This window comes from Phyllostomus hastatus, unplaced genomic scaffold, assembly GCF_019186645.2.
Source record: "Phyllostomus hastatus isolate PE091 unplaced genomic scaffold, TTU_PhHast_1.1 phas_scaffold_216, whole genome shotgun sequence".
NCBI classification, from domain to species: Eukaryota; Metazoa; Chordata; class Mammalia; order Chiroptera; family Phyllostomidae; genus Phyllostomus; species Phyllostomus hastatus.
In genome coordinates, this window is record NW_025334018.1 from 14,504,323 (window position 1) to 14,526,947 (window position 22,625).

Below are 22,625 nucleotides of genomic sequence, written 5' to 3' on the forward strand. Positions count from 1 at the left end.
AGAACAACAGGTAACGGACTTGAAACTTTTAATTTCTGTGTTGGCCTAGATAATGATTTATATTACTATGCTGGTTATAAATATTCTGAATATTGTTCTTTGCTAGCTATGTGTCTACACTGCAAGTCCGGGGACAGTTTCAAGGTCAGAATATAGCTGACACGAACCCAGTGCCCTGGCCCAGCAGCAGGGACCGGCAGGCAGGAAGCGCAGCCGTGGGGAAGGGGCGGGGGACAGGCGGCCGCAGTCAGAAAAGGCTCCTCGGGAGAGAGGAATTTCGAATCAGATTTGGAAGGTCAACATGAGTATTCTGGGGCGGAACATTGTAGGGCGGGCACGAGGGAGCAGGCACTTGGCACAGGACAGCCTGCCTCCGCCCCCCCAAAGGGCAAAGCGGGGAACATCGGACCCTCGGAGCCTGCCAGCGGCTGCACCAGACACCCGACCCCCAACGGCCCTTTGAAATCTGAGACAGAAAAGCCGCTTTTGATCCTTGAAAGGCTGGGAACAATTAGAGTGGTTACCCCCAGCAACAACCATAAAGAAGGAAATGGAAAAAGGGAGATAGTGAGAGCCCTAATTAATAGTTTCTGTGGTCTGTGCTTGCTTTGATCAGGAGGCTGATAATTCTGTGGTCCATTACAAACTTCATTAAGGTTCTTTGCCTGCCAGGGGTCTGCCCTTTCTCCTGGTCCGTCCTGTCGAAGACAAATGACTCCAGCGGCCTCACTGTTCCCTTCTACACATTGCCTCCGACCCTGAAGGGGAGTGTGGGGCGGTGGAACCAGGGAAGTCAAGTCCAACGGTCCTCCCGAGTCTGCCTTTTCTCACCAACACAGCGAGACTGCATCAAAGCCAAGCAGCCAATCAGAATCGCATCCCACGTGCTTATGGCCACTCATGAGATTTTTCCTAAAATTGAACGTGGACCAGGTAATGAGGTCTCTGGACCGTATCCAGCCAGTGAGATGGTTGAGCAAGCAATTTAGCCTGACGTTCATGGACTCTCTATCTTGGGAGGGATAAGAAAGGCCACCTCCTGCAGCCAAGGGTCCAAAGCTCTGCACAAAAGACTGCCGAGACTGCTCTTGAACTCCTCCAGTGACAGGGAGCTCATCACTCTGAAGACAGCTCATTGCAGTCTCAGACAGCTCCGACGGAGTCCAAAACTGTCTTCCTCTGACTTCAAACGCATGATCCTAGTCCTCTCAACTGAGTCAATATGTTAAAAAAGATAGAACCAATTTATCTTCCACAAACCTCGTCACGTATCTGAAGAGAGAGATTCTGCGGCCCCAGGCTGACTAATCCTCAACTTCGTCACCAGTCTGTACATGATGGAAGTTACATCTCTTTAAACGTGTCACTCCTAGAATGGACAAAATACTCCAAGTGTGGCTGGATCCGGCAAAGCAAAGCAGGACTCTCACCTCCCTCGTTGTAGACATGATGCTTCTGATGGGACGCCCTGGCTGTTGTGTCGGCCACAGGACTCTGGTAGTGAGCCTTCCGAGACAGACACACGGCCGAGAACAATGCGCTGTGAGGCGGGCTACCCCCTGCTTCCCACACGGGAACCGGCCTCACGGCACGGGCGGGCACGGCTCTGTGCGCCGTGGAGGCCGACAGCAGACGAACAAACTCAGGGCCTGCGGCACAGTAGTACACTGACGATTACTTTTCAGTGGTTCTAAATTATGTTAATGAATCCCTTAATTTATGTTTAAGAGGATGACTTCAGTAGTGTGCCGAATCTGTTGTTCGAACCAGAATTACCAGGTAACTTTTTTTGCCATCAGGACCGTCACCCAAATAATCAGCTATTAAATGCACATTAACATATAATAATTGTGTAAAGAAAAGCTAAGCAATTAATTAGCATTTAATGCAATTCATAGTAAATTAGATAGCAAGACTTATTAAATGTCAATTAGCCATATTAGCTACTGACACCTAAGTGATTCAACATGCTAATGCTAATTAATTTCTTATTTCTACAAGCTTAATGACTTAACAAAAGTGTATTTACATATGTAGAGATTCTTCCCGTCTCCAGGCAGCCAGCAAGAAGAGTGGTCGTCTGGGCGACTGACTAGTGTTTTATTCGGGGCCTCTCCTCTGCATCCCTTTTACTGTGTTCCTCTTGGGGATTTCTTTTTAGAAGGAGGAGGAGTGTGCAAAGAGTGTTTTGGGAGGTGGTTCCAGGGAGCACAGTGAGGGCATGGGGAGTGAGTCAGAGAAGGGACAGGACCTGTGGAAATGAGCTTTGGGCAGGTCTGTGAGCTCACTGCCCTCCCGGGCGGCCGAGAGGTCGTGCGAACTAAAGGAGGGGCTCCCTCCCTGGGGGACAAGAGAGCTGTTTATCCCCCAACTCCCAGCCTGGGCGATGGTCTGCCCATCTGGTTCCGGTGGGCAGTTCTGTCGGACCTAACTGCTTTCGTGCTGTCGAAGTTCAAGATGAATTTTCTTTGAGGGCACGCGTTTATTTGGTCACTAAAGTGTTGAGAACCCAAGCAGGTGGGGGGCCAGCCCGTCGGGGCTTCAGGGACGCTGAACCCGGCCCCTCCCGCCGCCAGGACTCTTCCTCCCTGTCCTTCAGCTCTCCCTCTTCCCAGACGGGCCTTCTCCGCGTGTCAGGGACCTGGCCTCGAGCTCCAAGCCACCAGGGCACGATGGTCTGGAGGTACTCTCTGTCCTGAGTCTGAAAACCCGGGCGGGCGGGGGGGGGGGGACATGGTCCACCGTGGCCCAGGTGCCCACACCTGCACGGGCAGCATGGTGGCCGGCGTCCCGAAAAGAGCCACTGGGCAGTCGTCCGTCAGGCCCTGAGCGCCTGTGACCCCTCCAGGCCCTGCAGCGGGGCCTGCGCAGGTGAGCGGGGCGTCTGTCCCCTGCTCCCGCTGCTCACAGCCTGCGGGGAGAGAGAAGCAGGTAATGAGGGACCAGCAGGTGGGGGACAGATGTTTGTTCACAGAAGTGCAGAGGAGCTCTCCAGACACGGGGGGCTGAGTACTGTCGGCGTAGGGGATGGGGCGCGAGTCCCGTCTGGACCTTGGACCCTGGGGGAGCCAGGGGAGAGGAGGATGGGGCAGGCCATGCCGGTGACAGTGTGGCCCCCAGGGCCCTCCCAGGGTGGTCTGCCCGCTCCAGCCCCCTCCTCCACCCAAGAGGGGCGTGAGAGCGAGTGGGTCACCCTCGGTAAGGGTGTCCATGTGGACTTCGTCTGTGGACAGAATGCAATGCTCTGGGTAATATGTTTTTGTAATTCTTGGCATTGATGGAAACGCCTCCCAGAATAAGAAAACGTTTCGGTGAGTGGACCACTTCGGACTTACGCTGAAAGGTGGGCTTAACCATTTAGATGCTATCGCTCTCCTTGTTCTTTGCTCCGCGTAAGCTGTGTGGGCCAGTTTTTACATACGTGTTAAAGTCTCCTAACAGCCCCTTTGACATGATAATATTTTTATTCCCAATTAACTGATAAAGACACTGCAACTCTGAGATGAGTAAACTGCCTGAGGTTTTAACTCAGTCTGTGAGTGGGAGACCCTGTCTTCAAACCCAGGTTGGATTGCCCACAAAGCCCATGTTTGTTCATTTGTTCATTCATTCATTCATTCATTCGTTCGTTCATTCATTCATTCAGCAGTTCTCTGTAATGGGCACTGTGCAATGCCCTAGGGACACACGGCAGCATGACACTGTCCCCAGCTTCAGGGTCACGGAGCAGCCCCAGCAGTGAGAAAAGTGCTGGGACAGAGACAGACACAGGGTCACGGTGTGAACATGGGCGGGACCCTGGGGCCAGAGGCGGTGGCGCACGAGTCTCCGTCGGAAGAGTGAGCAGGCCTCACGCAGACGAAGGGGTGCGGCTGGTGTGGTTTAGGTGAGGGAGCAGCCCGTGCCCAAGCCGGGCTAGGAAGGAGCAGGGGGGCTGGTTGAGAGCGTGCGGGAAGGGAAGGGCCAGCCAGCGAGAGGAGAGGATGGGAAGGGAAGCGGGGAACAGATGATGAAGCGCCGTGCAAGGGGCTGTTGGGCCCATGCTCCACCGAGGGGCCTGCGGGCCGCTGTCTCAGCTCTGGATCTGGACCGAGAGGCGGTTGGTTGGTTGGCAGGACGTGGAAGTCGACCCAATGAATGGAGGAATCCTTCCCGACTCTGGGAGCCCCCTTCTTCACGGAGGGAAATGGCTTTGGGATGCCCACCCGTCGCAGGTGCCCGTGTGACCGAACGCACTCACGGGGACCGTGCAGGAGGAGACAGGGGCGGGCTGTGTGGGAGCAGCAGCAACGGGCTTCGGTGCAAACCCTGACAGTGGGCACGTTTCTGAGGCTCTTCCTTATCTGTAAAGGGGAAGCTGGGCAGAGCCGTTCTGGGAGTTAGCTGAGGCGTGTGTAAGTGCCGGACCCCGGCGTTAAACCCAGTAGGTGTCAGCTGTCTTCTCCACAACCCCTCCAGCATTCAGGAGTCCCGGTGTGTAAACACTAATGACTGTCTGCGCATCTCCCAAGAAAGCCGTACGATTGTGTCTTTGAATATTTGAAGACAATTGATCGTTTGCCTATTTAGCCTTCCCTTCTCTAGGCTAAACATTACCTTTCCTCCTCCTCATTCTTCATATGAAATGCCTTCTAGCCCCGGCCACGCTGTGCGTCTCCTAAATCATGTCTAGTTGGTGGCTGTTTCCCCTGACAGTGTGCTGGCTGGAGGCGGACCAGAGTCTGGGTGCGGTCTGCGCGGCCCAGCGCACAGCCAGGCCCTTGCGGCCCTCGCGGCCCTCGCCTGGGTTCCGTGGCCCCAGCAGAGCAGCGTGGGCCGCCGCCGCCGCCTTCTGAGCAGCCCCCTCCCACGGGAGGTGCACATGGAGCTTCTGACCACCTCGCACCTTCTACTCCCCCCCGCCCCCCCCGAGCGCCAGGTCTGGGTCATTTAACCCACTAAACAGCCGCGTCTTGCGGACAGGCTGAGCCTTGTCCATGGGCGGCTGCCGCTCAACACCAGGGCACACAGTGTTGGCTTTTGTACATGTGGGGTCAGAGTAGTGGAGAGGGTGGAGATTCAGCCATCAGGCCTGTTGGATCTGGGTTCAAATGTCAGTCTTGAAATACAGGCAACAAAACCATGAGCAATGTCGCCTTCGCTTTGCGGTCCTTGAGGGAGATAGAGCAGGGTTGTTGTAAGAAGTAGACGGGCCGTGATGGAAAAGTTCCGGCTCCCGTCGGCACTCAGGCAGTCCTTGTCTGTGTCCGCACCTTGCCCCGGACCCCAGGGCCCGAAGGTGAGGCTCAGCTCTCCACCAGGGAGGGAGACAGGCGGCCTCGCTGTTAGTAGAACCTGGTCACGGAAGCACGGGAGCTGTGGGCTGGATGCAGGGTGGCGGGTTCGCAGGAGGTGCTGGACAAGTGAGTAAATATTTCCGTCATCAAGCCAGGGGTCCCCAAGCTTACCATTTATCTGGTTACATTGATCTAGTTGGGTTTAACCGTTGTTCCAGCCTGTCAGAATATTTTTAGGGTCTTTATTCTACCATGTAACATGTTACCTGTTGTATTCAGCTCTGTGTCACCCAAAGGCCTTATGTCTCACCCAGTTCATTGACAAACGTGTTGACAAAAATGGCACAGCAGAGACACCTGCGGCAGCCCACTGCAGCCTCCCTCCCAGGTGGTCCTGTGGGCTTAGGGCGCCTGGGCTTCCCACAGCGACAGGGTGCTGCCAGCAGCCCTTTCAGGGCCCAGCCTGGTGTGGGGCCAGGCAGCGGTGACTTCGCAGCAGTGACAGCGCCCAGCCGGCATCCCGGCCCCGCCGTGGGTCAAAGGGGCCGGGGAGGCAGCTCCCATCATGTTCGCTAGCGGAGAACTCTGTGCTCTCCATCGTCCTCTGACCCACCTGCCACACTGCTGCTGGCGGGGGGCCCATGATTGCACTGACTGTGTCATCCAACGTGCTTACAACCCTGCTGGGGGGGCTCGTCGGGAACACGGACTCCAGGCTTCGTGAATAGTGCAAAGGGCCCTCCGAGGTCTAGCGCCTGCGTCATCCTCGGCCACATTCCTGACACCCCGTTCCCCGTCACTGAAGCGCCAGACATCCTTTTGGCCACACTTGCCCGTCCGTATCTCCAGATTTCATCCCCGTACTTCTGCGCATGCCATTCTGCTGTACCGGACGCCGTCCTCTCTGCCTGTCCCCTTGCCTGTCTGTTCTACTCAGCCTTCCAGGTCCGGGGGCGGCTCCCTTTCCTGCATCCGGGATGGGGTTAGATGGCGCATCTGGGACCTCCGCGACTCCTGAGCGTCATCAATTGTTCACTGATGCTAACCCGCCTTGCACGGGAGGACCGTGTTTCGTTCTCTGAGAAATTACAGCTGCTGCCTTCAGACCTGGCTCATGGTCGACGTGCAGTGAATGCTTGTCGAAGTGTGTGTGTGTGTGTGTGTGTGTGTGTGTTCCCAGAGTATTTATACTATGTTCTAATTGTGTCCCTGAGAGTTAGAGTGGAGAGAATTTTTAAGTGTAAACTGAGGCCTAAGAGACAGAGTGTGAGTGACTTGCCCAAGATCTCACAGCTGGGATTAGAGTCTAACATTACTTTCTGGCCAAAAATTTCCATTAACAGCACTACTGACTTCCTGTTTCTGTAGCATCCAGGACTGTATGTATGAGAGGGGACCCCAAAAATCTGGAATCATCTTCTGGAAGGCAGCCCCTTATAGTACATACTTCCTCCACCGGCTAAGTGTTCTAGGAACCCACCTGTGTCAGTGAACCAGCTGGCGTTGTTGTGAGAGGCTGTGTTCAGCTTCAGTGAATTTTTTTGAAGACTCGGAAGTGTTTACGTGTTTCATGACGGGTGACGTACGAGCACATCTGCCCCTACCTCGCCGAGGGTTCAGCAGCTTTTGACCAAAAACAGTGTGACCCCCGTGCCCCACCCTCCCTATTCACCCGATTTGTCCTGAGCCACTTTTTTTGTTTGCTTGTTTCCCTGGATGAAAAAAGTCCCCAAAGAGAAATATTTTGCTGACGTGGAAGAGGTGAAACAAAAAATGGCAGAAGTACTAAAAGTCATCAAAGTTGAAGAGTTCAAAAACTGTTCTGAGCAGTGGAAAAAAGGTCTTGATAGGTGTATTGCATCAAATGGAGAGTACTTGGAAGGTGACAGAAATTTAAACATGTAAGAATAAGTACATAATTTTTTATAGATATATTTCATTTTCGGGGGGCGTCTACCCTCGTGTTTCTGGCCCTGGCTTACCTGGGAAATGCTCAGGCGCCGTTCCGAAGGGAGGAGGTGCCTTGTACTGGGGCATCAATGAGGAGTGAGCGAGTTCCTCTCTGGCGGGGGTGTTCCCACCCCGATGGGGCGGTCCTGGGGGCACGCTGCCTTGGCTCGCTGGGATGCACATCTGACGGCGAGGTCCCAGCCACTGGCACCCGCGGGAAGTGCCACTGAGAAAGGAGTCTTGGTGGCTGGGAAAGCATGCAGCACAGGTGGCTGCCCTCTCCAGCTCTGTGCAGGCTGGAGAGAACTTCTAGCTAGTCCTGAGGACTGGCCACGTGCTAGGGTTAAAGGTCAGAGAACGTGCTGGAAGACTGACCAGGAGCGAAGGGGAGGAAAGACGGGGTGGGTTGGGGGAGGAGAGGGGAGAGCCCGGCGGCCTATGGCCTCTGAGGGTAGAAGTCGGAGTTGTGCTCACCTCCCCACAGGTTCACGGCAAAGACGGGCTGCAGACGAAGCCTGCCCCTGGTTCCCCGGGCTGCTCCGCAGGTCTCTCACGGCTACAGGGCATGAATAAGCTGCCCCCTATGGAACCGTTCACGCAGACGGAATAAGATGAGGTGGACCCCTGGGCCTGCAAGGCAGGCTTTGAGCTCAGTTTCTTTCCCAGGCAGAGCTTTTGATCACAGCCTGGGGCTCCTTCCAGCTTTGTCACTGGAGGCAGCTTTAGTCCTGTGTGTCCCGTGGGTCCGATGTCCCCCCAGGGGCAGCTGGTGGTCACCTTCACATGGGAAGCAGAGTGCAGAGCCCCTGCACTTGTGGCCAAGGGAGCTCCAATGCTTATCCCCGTCTGGAGGGGGCCGGGCAGACACGGAGTCTGCAGAGCAAGGGAGAGAGCACAGGACAGAGCCTGTGGCCATCGTTCAAAACCGAGGGGTTATGTGGGACACCACCCTGTATGCTCAGGCTGGCGAAGGCAGCCCGGGGACTGGCTGCAAGATGAAGACAGGTTGTTGGGGAGAAGCTCCCCCTCCCTCGGCTCCACCCCCCACACCCAGGAACCTCCATGGCTGCCCTGTTCTTGGCTCTTCCAGGAGGTGAGTCACCTTCACGTCATAATTCAAGTGCTAATCTGCACACGGCTACCCTGAATGTCTCTCAGCAGGAGACATCCGGGGCACTCGGGGGTCATGCTAGCAGTGCAGGGGGCAGCCGCCGGAGGGGGTGGGCTCCCTGGTGTTTGATCTTCAGCCCAGTTCCCCACCCTCTCTGCTGGCTGTCAGACTGAGTCCGCCCTCTCCTTGTTCCGTCCATTGCAGCTCAGCCCCCAAGGCGGCCTCACTTCAGCTCCTTCCTGTCCCTGCTCCCACCCTGCAAACGCCTGGAAATGCATGGGGGTGGCAGGGTGGGGGTGGGGGGTTCTTGGTCAGAACCTCGGAGAGCTCCATGCCCATCCGGCCTCCCAGGAAATGCAGCCACTTCCAGGGTTGGCTTTCCTACTTGACGGGCTCCTGGACTGTGGTTCAAGCCCCGCCACCAGTGTATCCCCTGCTTACCTTGGGCACAGGGCCGGAACCTTCCTCGCCCTCCCCCCAGGTCCTGTCTTTGGACATGGCCCGTGGGGCCCAGGAAGCAGCGTGATTTTATGATCACAGAAAGAATCTTGCATCTTGCTTGGGCTTATTTATCCCCGCTGCCCAACTATTTACTTGTGACAGCTTCACTCTGCCTCAGTTTCCCTGCCAAGTGTGGTCAGCACCCTCTCACAGGCCTAGACTCTTCAGTTTGTAGGTTGGGTGGGACACGCACTCGTTGTCGGTTTGGAGGGGGTGAGAGAGGCGGAAGGTGTGGTCACGGCCTGACACGGTTACACACGCCCTGGGGACTGGACACGTGGGTGTCGGGCCCTGATTTCTTTGGGAACCACCCCCTCCCCACCGCCTTGGGCGGAGCAGGGTCCACACATCCCAAAGGCACATCGCACAGCAGCTCCTATTTTGGGAAACACATGTGTGGACGTGGGTGGGTGTTAAGGAGGGAGGAAGATGGCAGAGTGAGAGCCAGGCCTCCAGGGTCAGACGGGTCGGTCTGCAAAGGCCACCCGGTTCTAGGAGGGGCAGAGAGGGGACATGGAGGGCAGGGAGCAGCGGGGGCCTGGGCCTCCAAACTGGCTCACGGTCTCACCCAACATGTACTGGCCAAGGGCTCTCTGTGCTCACACTCTGCATAGTTGCCTCCCCTCACCCTTACGAGGGCCATTGAGAAAGGCCCCATAATGTGCGCTGGCTGGTGGCTCAGTGGGGAGGGATGACAGGTGGTTTTAAGAAATACCAGTGGAACGACAAGTCCTTCACCTCTGCATACGTGTTGCAGCTTACAAAGCGCTTACACATCTGTGATTTTCATACTCACGACGGCCCCGGGGAACAGTCAGGGAAGGAAGGGCTGTGTCCAGTGCCCGGGTTTAGTTCTGCATTTCTTCCATGCCCACTGCATTGAACGCAGGAGAACAGTCCCTCCCCCAGGACCCCAAGCATCAGGTGAGGCTCCTCAGAGGGCGGGCAGAGCAAATCCCGCAACACAGACTCGCAGATGCAGGGTCCCGAACCTCGGACCCCTGCTGGGGTCCCACACCCCCAGGAGAGGGAGGAGAGTCGAAGCCCACGTGTGAAAGTCAAGGCCCTGCAGCAGGCCGCTGACGTGTCCCCAGGCAGCCTCCACTCTGGCCCTGCGGGCCTCTCCCACGGCCGCCTGTCCAGCCTGCACACTCAGAGAGGCCCAGGCCCTCAGCGACGGGAGCATGGTTGGTGGTGGCCGATGAAGGGACGCATGTGGGTCTTTTGGATCATGGTGCAATTTTTTCCCACTCTGTCACACTGGTCCCTGAACGGTCAGGGGCCGTTATACTGGCCATGGTCCAATGTCCTTAGACCAGTGACTTTTGTCCTGGTAGGGCCAGCTTTACTTTTGTGCGGTCCCTTTATTCCTTCTCCCCCTCACCCACTGCTGCTGCCTCCACAGACACCCAGGGTCCTCGTGATGCCCAGGTCACCTTGGGCCCTTTTTAAGCTGCCCTCCCGGGCAGGCCACTGGGCCCGGGGGCTGGCCCGCTGGCAGCCACGGTCAGCACCGAAGACGGGGTCTGGAAGAGGGGCTCACCCCCACCAACCCTGCCTCCGCCCCCACGGTCGCTGAGCCTGGGGGCTGGGGCTGGCAGGGCTGGCAGATGCGCACCATCCACAGCCAGAGATTTCTGAAGGACTTCAGTGCTGTGTGTGTGTTTCTGCTCATCACCCCCGGGACCGAAGACTCCAGAGGTCTCCGGGGCCCCGCCCTTGATTGCCAGGGGGAGCAGGGGGAGCAGGGGGAGCAGGGGGAGAATGAGACAGACTGCGTGGGACGCAGGGGTGGCGATTAAAGATGCATATGAGTGAGACGGCGTGACAGACACCTCACCCTCTTGCCAGGACTCAGTGAGGCATCTGCCTTGCTGCTGACTCTGGCTGTGTCCTAGGGACGAGGGAGGGGCTGGGGCAGAGGGCGTCGGGTGTCAGTGGCGCCTTCTAGCCATTTCCAAGTAATTTTTAAAAATGCAATCGTGGACCTGCAAACGGTGACAACTGTGTTCTCGCCTTTCAGTGTTTATCACCTCTACCTCCCTTGTTAAATCATTTAACCGTCCAGCGATGTGTTTCCTTATCGCTAGAGTGGGCGTAATAAAAATGGTACCAATAACCGAAGGGTTCCTGGGTGAATTAAGTGAAAACCAAAAAGTACTTGAAGCCTGAAATCTAGTAAGCGTGTGACAAAAATCTGGTCATTTTGTTACAATCTGTACATCGCGTCTTATTTAATTAGCTCAGGCTTTCAAAACAGTGATAAATACTAGTGGTGGTAACCAAGATTCTTCTGTTGTTTCTGAAATGCAGTGGGGCTATATCGAAGACGTTATATGATCAGGTGTGGTTTGGACTTTGAGCGCGAGGCAAGGAAGCAGAAGCCCGGACCTTCTCGGGTGGCACTCCCGCCCTCAGGAGCACGTGCGACTCACCGAGCCTTCCTGCGGGCGAGCTGCCTCTTGCTCACGCCCTGATCAGCCTGAGGCCAGCGATGCAGTGGATCCGTGGAATGTTCTGCGCTGCGATGACTGAGGTTCCAGATCCTCGCTGATTCTATTAGGACAGACAGGAGGCGGGGACGTACCCTTGCCCGGGGGCAAAGCTGGAAATGAATGTAGTCAGTTCCACTTAAGGTGAACTGTTTCTGGTTCTCTTTCCTGATTGGCTCGGGGGAAGACGTACTGGCCAATCAGCAGGTGTCTGTTACGTGCCTGAGACCTGACTCTGTGCTGCAGCAAAGAGACGGCATTGGTCGCCGCAGCTGGGCTCCCCTGGTTCAGCCTGTGGGAGTCTTGTTGTTCCTTGCAGCCCGTTCAGTGCCTCCTGGAGTCAGCCTGGAGGGCCGAATAGATATGACAGGGACCACCGCCCCGCATTCCTTGAAGACAGCATTAATCTTTGCCATCCGTCTAGGGCTGCTACTGATTTTTTACTTTTTAAGTTGAATCTATGGGGAGTGGCCTTGGTTAGTAAATTATATAGGTTTCAGGTGCACAGCTCCACAACCCATCATCTGTGTGTTGTATAGTGTGTCCCCCACCCCCAGATGAGTCTCCTCCCATCACCCTTTATCCCCCCTCCGCCTTCTTCTACCTGTCTTACTTTTCACTGACTGTTCGGCCCAAAGGAAGGCAGCTTCAGTCAGAGTCTCCTACTTAGTCTCCCCACGATGTTAGCTCTTCCCTTGCAGGCCAGGGGCCTGCCCTGGAGCTTACTCCAACCACCCGTCATGGTGATCCCTATTATCCCCGCAGTGATCCGGGCATGGCCACCCGGCGGGCCCCCAGACCCCGGACCACTGGGTGCAGACTTGGACCAGGTTGCATGCGCCACCTGGCCCCTCTGTGACCCCACCCGCTCTTGCAGGGGCACGATGGAGGCGCGCTGGTGAAAGACGAGGGGAAGGGGGAGCTGGAGTCGGCAGGGAAAGCCTGCATACCGTGATGCCGACGTGACGCTGTGGGCGAAGAGGAGGAAGGAAGGGAGGTCGGCCACGAAGAGCTGGAGGCTGCGGGGCTGCCGGGAGAAAGGCCCCGCAGGACAGCCAGGATCCGGCTCGGCTCGCTCACGGAGCAGTCCCACGCTGGGCAGACACAGCCGGGCCCTGGGGTCCCTCTGTGCTCCACGGGCCGGCCACTGCCCGGGGCGAGCATGGCCGAGGCTCACACACGGCCCTAGCCTGGAGGTGCTGTGGCCGCCGGCTGTCACCAGCCCTCAGAGATGCTCCTCAACCACGTGACCTCGAAAAGTCCCCACGTCCTAAGTTTGTGTGTGTGTGAGCATGTGCCTGCAGAGAGACCCAGAAATACACACCCTGAGAACTCACCAGGGGACACCTCTCGGGGGCGGGGTGGCGGCAGGAGAGCTGAAGGGCGATGCTCACGTTTCATTCCCTGAATTCCTGCCTCGGCTTAATTTTTGCAAGAACTTACTCTCCTAGTAATAATTTCTGTGATTAAAAATAAATAAAAATATAAACATAATTCTCAGGCCCCTTAAATCCTTTTTCTAAAATGGATTAAAATGCAGCTTAGACGTGTGTTCACGTTGCACCTTTGCTGTCTTTTATTTGCATTTACCTGGTGTCTCTTTAGCCGCTCTTCATTATTCTGAGCTATTTCATTTTAAGGTTTCGAGTTTAAAAATTTTAAACCCAGCTCAAGATTGTTTTTTATCTTTCGAAAGGGGCTTCGAAAGCTATTGTTCTTGCGATAGCATCTGCTTCGCTTCCCTGCTCTCACTTTGTTTCACGCGGTGGCCGCTGGGCTCCGGCGTGCACCCGACGGAAAGCTAATCGAACAAAGCAGGAAGAGGACATGGTGTGGGCTGGCTGGGGGGGCGGAGAGCCAGGCTCAGGAGAGTCAGCCAGAGCCGAGAGCGTGAGGTCATGCCCTGGGGACATGCCCGGCCTGGGTGACTGCTCCCCCCAAAGTGGCCTTTCTCCTTTCATACACCCACTCCTGCCAGTGATCTGTTTCCTGTTCGCTAGGCTCCCCTGGACCGTCAGCTGTGCGAGGGTCCCTCTGGCTTTGGTTGTCTCCCCAGTACATAGCGCAGAGCCCGGCAGTAGTGTGTCCACAATAAGTATTTGTTGAATGAATAAATGAGAAAGTACAATGAGCAGTACGTACAGCAGCCAAGATTTTCCCTGTTGCCGTTTCCAGCTCCCGCCCTTGCCCTATGTATAGCGGTAGCATCCTTTAGGAGGCAGGGAAGGACAGCGAGGCTGTGTCTTCCAGAGGTTTCGGGCCATCTCCGTCCTGTGAGCCGAGCCAGGCAGCCTGCCTCCTGTGACACACAACCCCGAAACCTCAGTGGGCTGACCTGGTAGAAGACCACTCTCCCCTCTACCCCAGCACGGTGTGCAGTGCTGTTGGGAGGTGGCGCAGGGGCTGCCTCTCCGGGTCCCTGAGGGCCCTGGGCTCCTGCCATCGTGTCTCCATCCTTCTCCACTCCTTTGGGGTTTGGGATGCTCTACATTCAGTCGGAGGACGGAGAAAGAGCATGCGGGGGACTGTGCGTGGCAGGTTGTCATGGGCACCTCCTGGAGAAGGTGCCCGTCACCTTACTCGTACTCTGTGCCCAGAACCCAGACATGTAACGACACCTGACTCCCAGGGAGGCTGTGACATGTGGCCCCCATGTGGGCCTGGCCGGGAGAGGGGAGAAGCGTTGTCACGGTGAGGCCCAACCTCCCTGTGCTGGGAGGCGCGACCTTGGGGGGCTTTCCCGCCAGTTCTGCTTGCCGCTTTGAAGGCAGAGGGTCTCTCCAGCGCCTGTCAGTAAGTCACTGCCTGCCTTCATCTTCAGTGTTGCGAGTTGCCCTCCCAATCCCCATTTCTGTGGGCACCTCGGAGGGAAAAGTCGATCACGGCCTCCCTGGGGGATGTTAGCTAGGTGCAATTTCAAACTGGAAGGTTTCCTGAATCCTTCCCGGTAGACGTTTTACTTCACCTTGTTTTGTTGTAGACCTAATCGAAGAATTGCACATTTATTTCTATTAAGTTTTATTTGAGTCGGGCCAGTTTTTCTGCCTGTTGAGATTTCTTTGTGTGTCGATACTATTTTCAGGGGCAGTGCTGGCGTTCCCCCAGGAGGCTGCGGTCCAGGTGGCCTGGACCATTCTCTCGTGGGTAGGTGTTGATGAGTGGGCCACGTGGAGGGGGGGCTGGTTTCTCTTCCACGTCTTGGTGGCTGGTCGACCCAAGTATTTGTTGTCATTCTTCTGCCCCACAACCCTGGTGGTGCTGCCCACCACCCTGTCCTGCTTGGTTCCTCTGTTTGCTTGGTGGCACTGTTAAGTGACCGCAGAGGGAGGAGGAGCCCCAGGCAGCGGAAGAGGCATGAAGACAGCTGGCACTGCGCCAGTCAGGGCCAGCCTGTGCCCATTTCCCTCCTTCTTTCTACCCCTGGCTGCACTGAGGGCAAGTTGCTGAGATCATTTGCTCATCTCTGCTCAGTGCAGAAGGCTCTGGTCCTTGGCCTGGAGGCTCTGGTTGGACAATGAGCGCATTTACATTGGAAAGTCAGTGGTAGGTGTGATGGTTAATTGTATGTGTCAACTTCGTTTGGCCAGGACACCAGGATAATTGGTCAAACCCCATTATCTGGATGTTTCTGTGAAGATACTTTTGCGATGAGATTACCATGTAAGCGTTAGACTTTGAGGCAAGCAGATAGCCCTCCAGAGTGTGAGTGAGACTCACCCAATCAGTTGAAGGTCTTAAGACAAAATGACTGAGCACCCCCAAGGAAGATGAATTCTGGCAGCAGACTGCTTTGGACTCTAGCTACACCTTCAAGCTTCCCTGAGTCTTTAGCTTGATGGTTGACCCTGGAGATTTTGAACTTGCCAGACTCTACATCACATGTGCCAGTTCCTTGAAATCTCAATCTCTCTCTCCCTCTCCCCTCCCCCTCTCCCTGTCTCTATCTCTTTATCTCGCTCTCTCTCTGTCACTCTCTCTATCTCACTCTCTGCCCTACTGATTCCCTTTCTTGGGGAATCCTAAGTGAACACACCAGGCAGTTGCCATCTCTGCTCCTCTAGCTATGGAGACAAAAGCACCATCTCTAGATGCACCTCTTTTCGTTTCACCCACGTGCTTTTCCCGAGGTCCACCGTGGCCCGTCCTTCCCCTCCTCATCTGCCATGTTATCACCGTGATCACTTATGAAATACCTATGACGTGTCAGGCAGGGCAAGGTGTCTACATACATTATACAATTTATTCCTCACAAAACCCTACGGGGTAGAAAGTCTTACTACCTTCATTCAGCAGGCGAAGAAACTATGGTGCAGGAAGGAAAGGTGATTTGCCCATGGTCATGTAGCTACTGATGAAAAAAATAATTTCGAACCAGAGATGTCTAAGTCCAAAGCCTTCACTGAAGAACCGCCACACTGTGGCAGCTGTCAGAACCCCTAGCTCACAAGGATCATGTGAATCAAAAATTAACTGGCAGTGACCTCGGGCAGCTGGGCCAGGGTTTGGGGAGCACCTCAGACACAGGAAAATTAATGAGGCCAAAGGTAAAGAGCAGACTGTGGCGCTGGTCAGGTCCGGGGTCAAGTGCTGGCTCCCTTACATTTACTGTCAGTATGAATTCAGATAAATTTCTTAACCTCCTTATTTCCAGTTTCCTCTTCAGGAAAACGGAAGTCACTCCACTTACCCTGTGGTTTGTTAAAAATTAATGGAGATAAAATATGCAAAATACATATTTTTAACCATTGGATAGTGGTAGCCACTCAATAAACAAAAGCATTCATTTACTTTTTAAAAAGGGGCAGTTGAAACATGGAAAGCAGAAGCCGCAGATGGAAAAAACTCGGTGGCCGGGAGCACAAGGTCCCTGAGAGCTCTGCTTCCACTTTCGAGGTTCAGGGCCAGCGGCTCACTCCACTGCCGGCTGCCGGGAGACTCCCTCGGCGCCCGGCGAGCACCGAAGTGGGCGAGGGGAGGCGGCAGTCAGACGGGTGGTTTCGACCCTTCAAGTGGTAGCAGCATTCTTGACACTATGCTGTCACTTTGTCCAGGGCTCTGGCCCTAAAGTCACATTTTAGGTAACCTCTCCTCACTCCATGCTTTATAGCTTTGACCCTCAAAAGAAGGAGAGGAAACAGCTCTGAAAAGTCAGCACTCCCTCTGTGGCTGCAAATCTCTGGGAAGACCGACAAGCAGGCACAGGCGGGGGGCACAGAGGCGTGCCCCCTGAAGGACCTGGTTGCCCTTCCTTCGGTCTGCGGAAGGAAGGCGGATAATGGTTTTTGGCACCAGCAGAGGCCCCACTGAAGGGTTCTAAATACTTAACTTCATTAACATCTCACCACCAATTCTGCTCTATCCTGGGGCTGCTAATGAAGGGAAAGAGCCATTTGCCAACCTGCGCCAATGTGAACTCCTCCGGCCCCCACTGGAGAAGACGCAAGGGACTGGTGTCAGCTGGGTGGCCTCGCAGAAAACCCAGTCTCTCAATCGAAGGCTCTGTAATTCAGTCTCAATTACTCCACGGTGCCCCACCGCACCAGCCAGCTGCCAAGATTGCCCTGCATTTGGTGAATTACGCACTCACAGGAGTGGGTAATTCCAGAGAACTACACTAAAGGAATTTGACTCCATTTACCATATGCTGCCTCATTTCTTCTTCTGAGAGATGATTTCCAAATTGGAGCCGCTCTTGTCTCCTGCAACCTTGAGGACCCAGACAGAGCCCAAAGACTGCAGCCCCGGCAGAAACCCTCACGCTTGTAGATGAAGGCCTGTGCCCCTGAGCAGGGCCCCCAGTGAGCACCACGGGGTTGGGTGGGTATGTTCAGCTTACTCCCTGATCTCTGGGCAGTGTGCTATGTATCTGGAGTGTGTGAACTCGGGCTGATTTCCTCGGGTTGGCAGTTCTTCCAAAACAATGGGGCCATAATTTTAACTCCAGTAGGCAATGAAACGGACATTAAGTGTATTGTTTGTTGTTACAGTCTCAAAGGTGCTGAGTAGCACCCAAGCAATGCACCAGGATCGCAGGAAAACCTGGAGAATTTGTTTTTTCCTTCAAGCCAACTGGTTTCTCTGAAGTGTCAGGAGTGTATCAGATCCGAAGCTGAATCCGTTGCTCCTGCGGCTCCACTCCACGCCCCCTCCCCACCCACACCCCCTGCCCCCCACGCTGTCGCCCCCACCACAAGGTGGGTCCCGCCAGGTTCAGCTTAGCAGGTGTCAGGGGAAAACGGTGCCCTCAGGCCTCAGCGGTGCCGAGGGAGCTCAGGTGCACGCTGCTCTCACGCTCTGAGACCTCAGACCCGATGCCCGAGCTCTCCTAACCTCAGTTTCTGTATCTGTAAAATGGAGAAAATATACTGGCCTCACCGTGCTGTCAGAGAAAAAATGAAATGCACTTGGTGAAATGTACTTTGCGAAATGTACTTTGCAAATGCTAACATGCTTTACAAATATAAGTTATTTTTGGTTAAAATGAAATATCAGCCCAAAGCTTTGTTCGCTGCATTCCTTTTGCTTGTCCTGATCCCAGCTGCTTAGGGCAAATCTCTTGGCCCTAAAGCCAAATGTCAGAAAAGGTTCCCGCGGTGCTCCGTGACCTGCAAAACAAATTCCCCTCCAAGTCAAAGAGGCCCGTTTTTTCCTCCAGAGCCTGCTCAGATGCCTTTGCAGTGTGTTTTCAGTATACTTCCTATGAGTGACGCACAGCAATACATTAGGGATGCAATACATTAGGGATGCGTGCCCGTTTATACACAAAGACACTGGACACAATCACGCAGCACTTAACTGGCAGATCCAGGCCCTGCCTGCAAGTCTCCTTCCCACAAGCCCCAGTCTTCCCAGCACTGTGCCCACCCTACACTGGCTCCCTGTGGTCACGCCGAAGGGGGCTCGGGGGAGAGCACAGAAGGGTTTGCACGCATCAGTCCCACTGTGAGAGGAAACCCTGCCATCCTGCGGGAGAATCGGGGGCAGATCGCCGTAGTTGATGTTTTATCATTCACCCAGGGATCAGAGTAAAGGGTGAACCCAGACCCTGCTTCCGGGGAACTCACCTATAACACACAAGAGTTAGATCCAGCCAGCAAGCGTCTCCATAAAGCTATGGGCTCTGGTTGTGTTTGTTGCTTGCGGTGAGGGTCATCACTGGGTTGGAGAAGGAGCTGGGTCAATCCTGGAGCCTTCCTGGAGGAGGTGGCCCTTGAAATTGAAGGAGAGGCAGTAGAGTGAAAATACTCTATAACTCAGGATGACCAGAATTAGAATTGAAAGACATAAACTGGGAGTAGAGACAAGAGAGTCCTATTTACCTGCTCTACAGCCTATGGGTTTTTCTGCTCCACTGTATCTGCAATACAAACCTGAAGTAGATCCAATAACTATAAGCTAATATTTATATAATATGCCAGATCATAATGTGCTTACAAAGCTCTTTGATTTTTGTTATTTTTCAAAATGTAACCTTCACAGCAGTTTTGTCAAGTCATGTCTTCATCTGGGTTTCCCAGAAAGCAGTGCCCGAGATGCAGGCTTATGCAACACCGATCCACAAGGGCGCGCAAGCCCCGGGCACACGAGCGATGGGAAACGGTGGCTCTCCAGGGCAAGGAGGAGCACCTGCAATGGATGCGTTGCTGATGCTGCGTGTGCCTGGCAGCTGCTGCCCAGGACTGATTTCACGGGTGGCTGTCTGGGAAGGGCACACACGACAGCTCAGAACAGTCGACCCGGGAGCACGCGGTGGGGAGAATTTATCTCCTCACCCCTTTCCCCTTCTCCTCAAAGCGCTGCTCTTTGACCATTAACTCCCCCCCACTCTTGGGCCTCAAACGTGAGTGCCATGCAGGACCCTGCAGCATGTTAAGCTCTGGGGACAACGAGGAAGACCTGTGACAGGTGGCAAGCTGCTCTAGGTGCAGACACAAGCTGAGATACTGGGAGACCGTCTCTACTGGAAGCCAGTAAGTGAGAGGCAGAGCTGGTCACCACAGTGAGGACCGCACAAGGGACAGGAGACAGGGTCCAGGAGGATCTGACCTTCTGGTGCCTCTGATTACATCTGGCCCCCGTTTTACAACATGGAGCCTTCATTTTGGGGAGAGCAGAATGACCTTGATTCTTCCCTGGGAAATGAGGTACACGTTCAATGAACCACAGAGTCTTTTTCAAGGTGAGGTCCAGGAGCGACCTTAGAAGAGTGGATGCAAACAGGCCAGTGAAATGAGCGAGAGTCCCCATCGCCAGCTCCGGTTCCAGACCACGACGGGTGCTCCCGCTGTCCCTCCTCCGTCACTGTTCTATCCGGGCGCACCTCACACATGGCCGACACTTCAGTCGGTCTGGATGCTGGCCGGGTGGGGTGACCCAGACCTCCATCCACAAGAAGTCTGAGCTCTTGTAGAGCTGTAATTGTCACCACCGCCATGTACCATTATCGCTCATCACAGAAGCACTCGAGATTTCCTGGCAAAGTCCCTTGGGTTCCCAGCATATTCCCCACGCCACCCCACCTCCTACCCTCATCGCGCAGAAGCAACTCTGCCTCCTCATGGTAAGCAAGTTTGATTGATTACCCTCACAAGGTCGGGGGTTCTCTTATTTGGTTGCTGGTCTGCTGGCATGAGGACCCCAAAGCGAGCAGGCGGCAGCCAGAGTTTCAGTGTAGCCCTTGCTGTCTCCCCAGAAGGAAGCATACTGCACTGTCTCTGATGCAAACAGGGCTGCTCACCTAGCAGGGGCTAAGGCTGCAGGATGCAGTTGCTGAGAGTGAGGGTGAGAGGGCCACGCCCACATCCATCTCTTGGGTCCTGGGTCCCTGCGTCGTAGCTCCTGGATCGCAGCACCGTATAGTCAGTATATGCTGCATCCCAAGGAGAGTGCTCCGAATGTACAGGTGTTCTCTCTGAACTGGGACCTTAGACTAGCCGTTAACAGATTACTTCTTCAATCCTACCAGGCCGGCAGTTTCCGTGGATGGGGTACATGGTAGAAACAATCAATTCATGGTCATATGCCCATTGTCACACCTCCTTTTGTTGTAAAATAAGTCCTCTGGTTTCATGCCGTGTCATGCGGGTTGCATGTAGGGAAGCGAGGCATGTGTGAGCCCTCGGTGCCGGTGTCCAGGAAGAACTGACCCGCACGAATGAGTTCCTGCCCTCCAGGGTGGGAAGGGTTGAGTGTGGTTGACCCACCACGCAGTGCTTGACTGAGCTCTTTGAGCAGTAGTGTCAGTCGAGGGCTTGCCTGGCACAGTGGCAGTACACACATCAGCTCAGTGAGTGGGAACCCATATTGTATCCCTGCCACCATGTTCGCTTTGTCATCGGGTTCCTTGTGTCAGCCCTGGAGTGGCTGAAGAGGCTGGATGGCTGTCACAAACGAGGCGCCTGTTCCCCTGGCTGTGCAGAACCTGCTCAGTGGCGAGTGCTCTCTCGTGGGCGGTGACGCAAACACGAGGACCAGCGTGCTCTGTTCCTGTTCCCTAGCTGCCATCCTCCCGTGTCCCAGCCTTCCTTTTCAGTGCCCGCCTCGCCAGCCAAGCCATGGAGGAATGGCAAGAAGTCTGTGTCTCTGTATTCCAGGCCACTTCTCCCCCCATCTGAGTGGACGAACCAGTGTACCGCTCCCAGCTCTGTCCTCTGTGACAATTTCTCTTCTCTGTCACACTCAGGGACATCCCTGAGTGGGGCCATGTTGTGACAGCAGTTCATTTTCAGATAGCACGAATATACTGTGTTGAGTCACCTGTGAACTTGGCTGGGTTCTTTCCTTCTTCATCAGTTGCCATAGGGAACCCCCCAGAAAGCCATACGTTTGAGCTGAGGACTAGACATTAGCGCACTAGGGGTAGATGCTATGGAACAGTGAGCCGCATATTTATGTCATTTACTTAGGCCTTTGGAGCCTACTTGGGCCTGATTCCAAAAATATCATTTCTACTAGACATTTGACTGTTGCTGTGTCCACCTGACCTATGACTGGGTGGATATGATCATTTTTTAGCTTGTGGTGGGTAGTTTCGGTCACATAGTCACTCAGTATTCCATGAACAGGCATCCAGTTTCTGCTGCGGTCCAGCTGCATACCCCGGAGCTGTTTTTCAGATAGAAAGTAGTTTTCTGCTGCAAACATTATGGCCTTTCTTCAGCACCTTAGATTCTGCACTTGAATCCTCTTACTGACGCTTGCCAACAGGAGCAGTCCTGTCCCACACGGATATCTCGAACACCACAGATCTGCTGAGTCACGCGCCCCCGGCGGCGGCGGGTAGACGGCTCTGCTGCCGGGGCTGCAGCCCGGAGCTCCTCGTTCTCAGCCCTGCTGGAAACCAGCAGCCTTCTGAGTCATCCCGATTTTTGGTCCGAGCCTTCTTCTCTAGTGTAATAAATGCTACCCTGAAATCCAAATGTACCAGCACTGCGCCTTTTTCTGAATGGTCAGAGGTACAAAGTAGAGCAACTTGACCTTGTCTTCAGAGGGAAAGTCCTGGAACGCCCAAGACCACTGCACTTGTGCAACTGTACTAATATGCCAGCCCCTTGCATTGTCCTGTGGTTCATCGCTCACCCTTTAGTAGCATGTGTCCTACTAGGGCATCTCGGGTAGTGCTTCTTCCTGCTCACTGAGTGTGGTTAGTGAGATGCCGTTCATAGTGGACCATGGCAATGTTCCGTGGAATTTCAAGATGATCCAGGCCTCTGTGGACCATACTGTGTTGGAGAGTTAACATGGCCCTGGAGAAAGACAATGAATACTCATGCTGCTGTCTTCCTCATATACAGATAACCGCTTTTATCCTCTCAGTGATGGGGATTGAGAACTATGTGTTTGCCAGCTCCGCGGCTGCATCCCGAGTGCCAAGGGCTGTGTTGGCCGGCCTCGGCGAAGACCTCACACGCAGCGCAGCCGCTGGGACTGGGACTGCCGCTTCCCTCTGGCAGTCCTCCTCCTCCACCGCGTGCTTGCACTCACCAGCTTGCTGCAGGGACCGCCCCGGTAAATTAGACGAAGATGTGCTGAGACCATCACTCTCACATCTTTCAAATCTTTGCTGAAGGCGCTGACCTCCGCAATTTCTCCTGGACTGCGCCCCTGATTACTTCTTTGGTCAGTGCAGGAGGTGAGTAATTGGTCCATTTCAGAGGCTTCCACGTGGCCATTACTGGCGTAACGACCCTTCCTTACCTCATCAGTCAGGGGGCCAGCGTGAGAACCCTGCCAGGTGCCGAGTACATCTGTCCCAATTACACTCTTGGAGACCAGGGATGCAGCCACAGAGTGAGT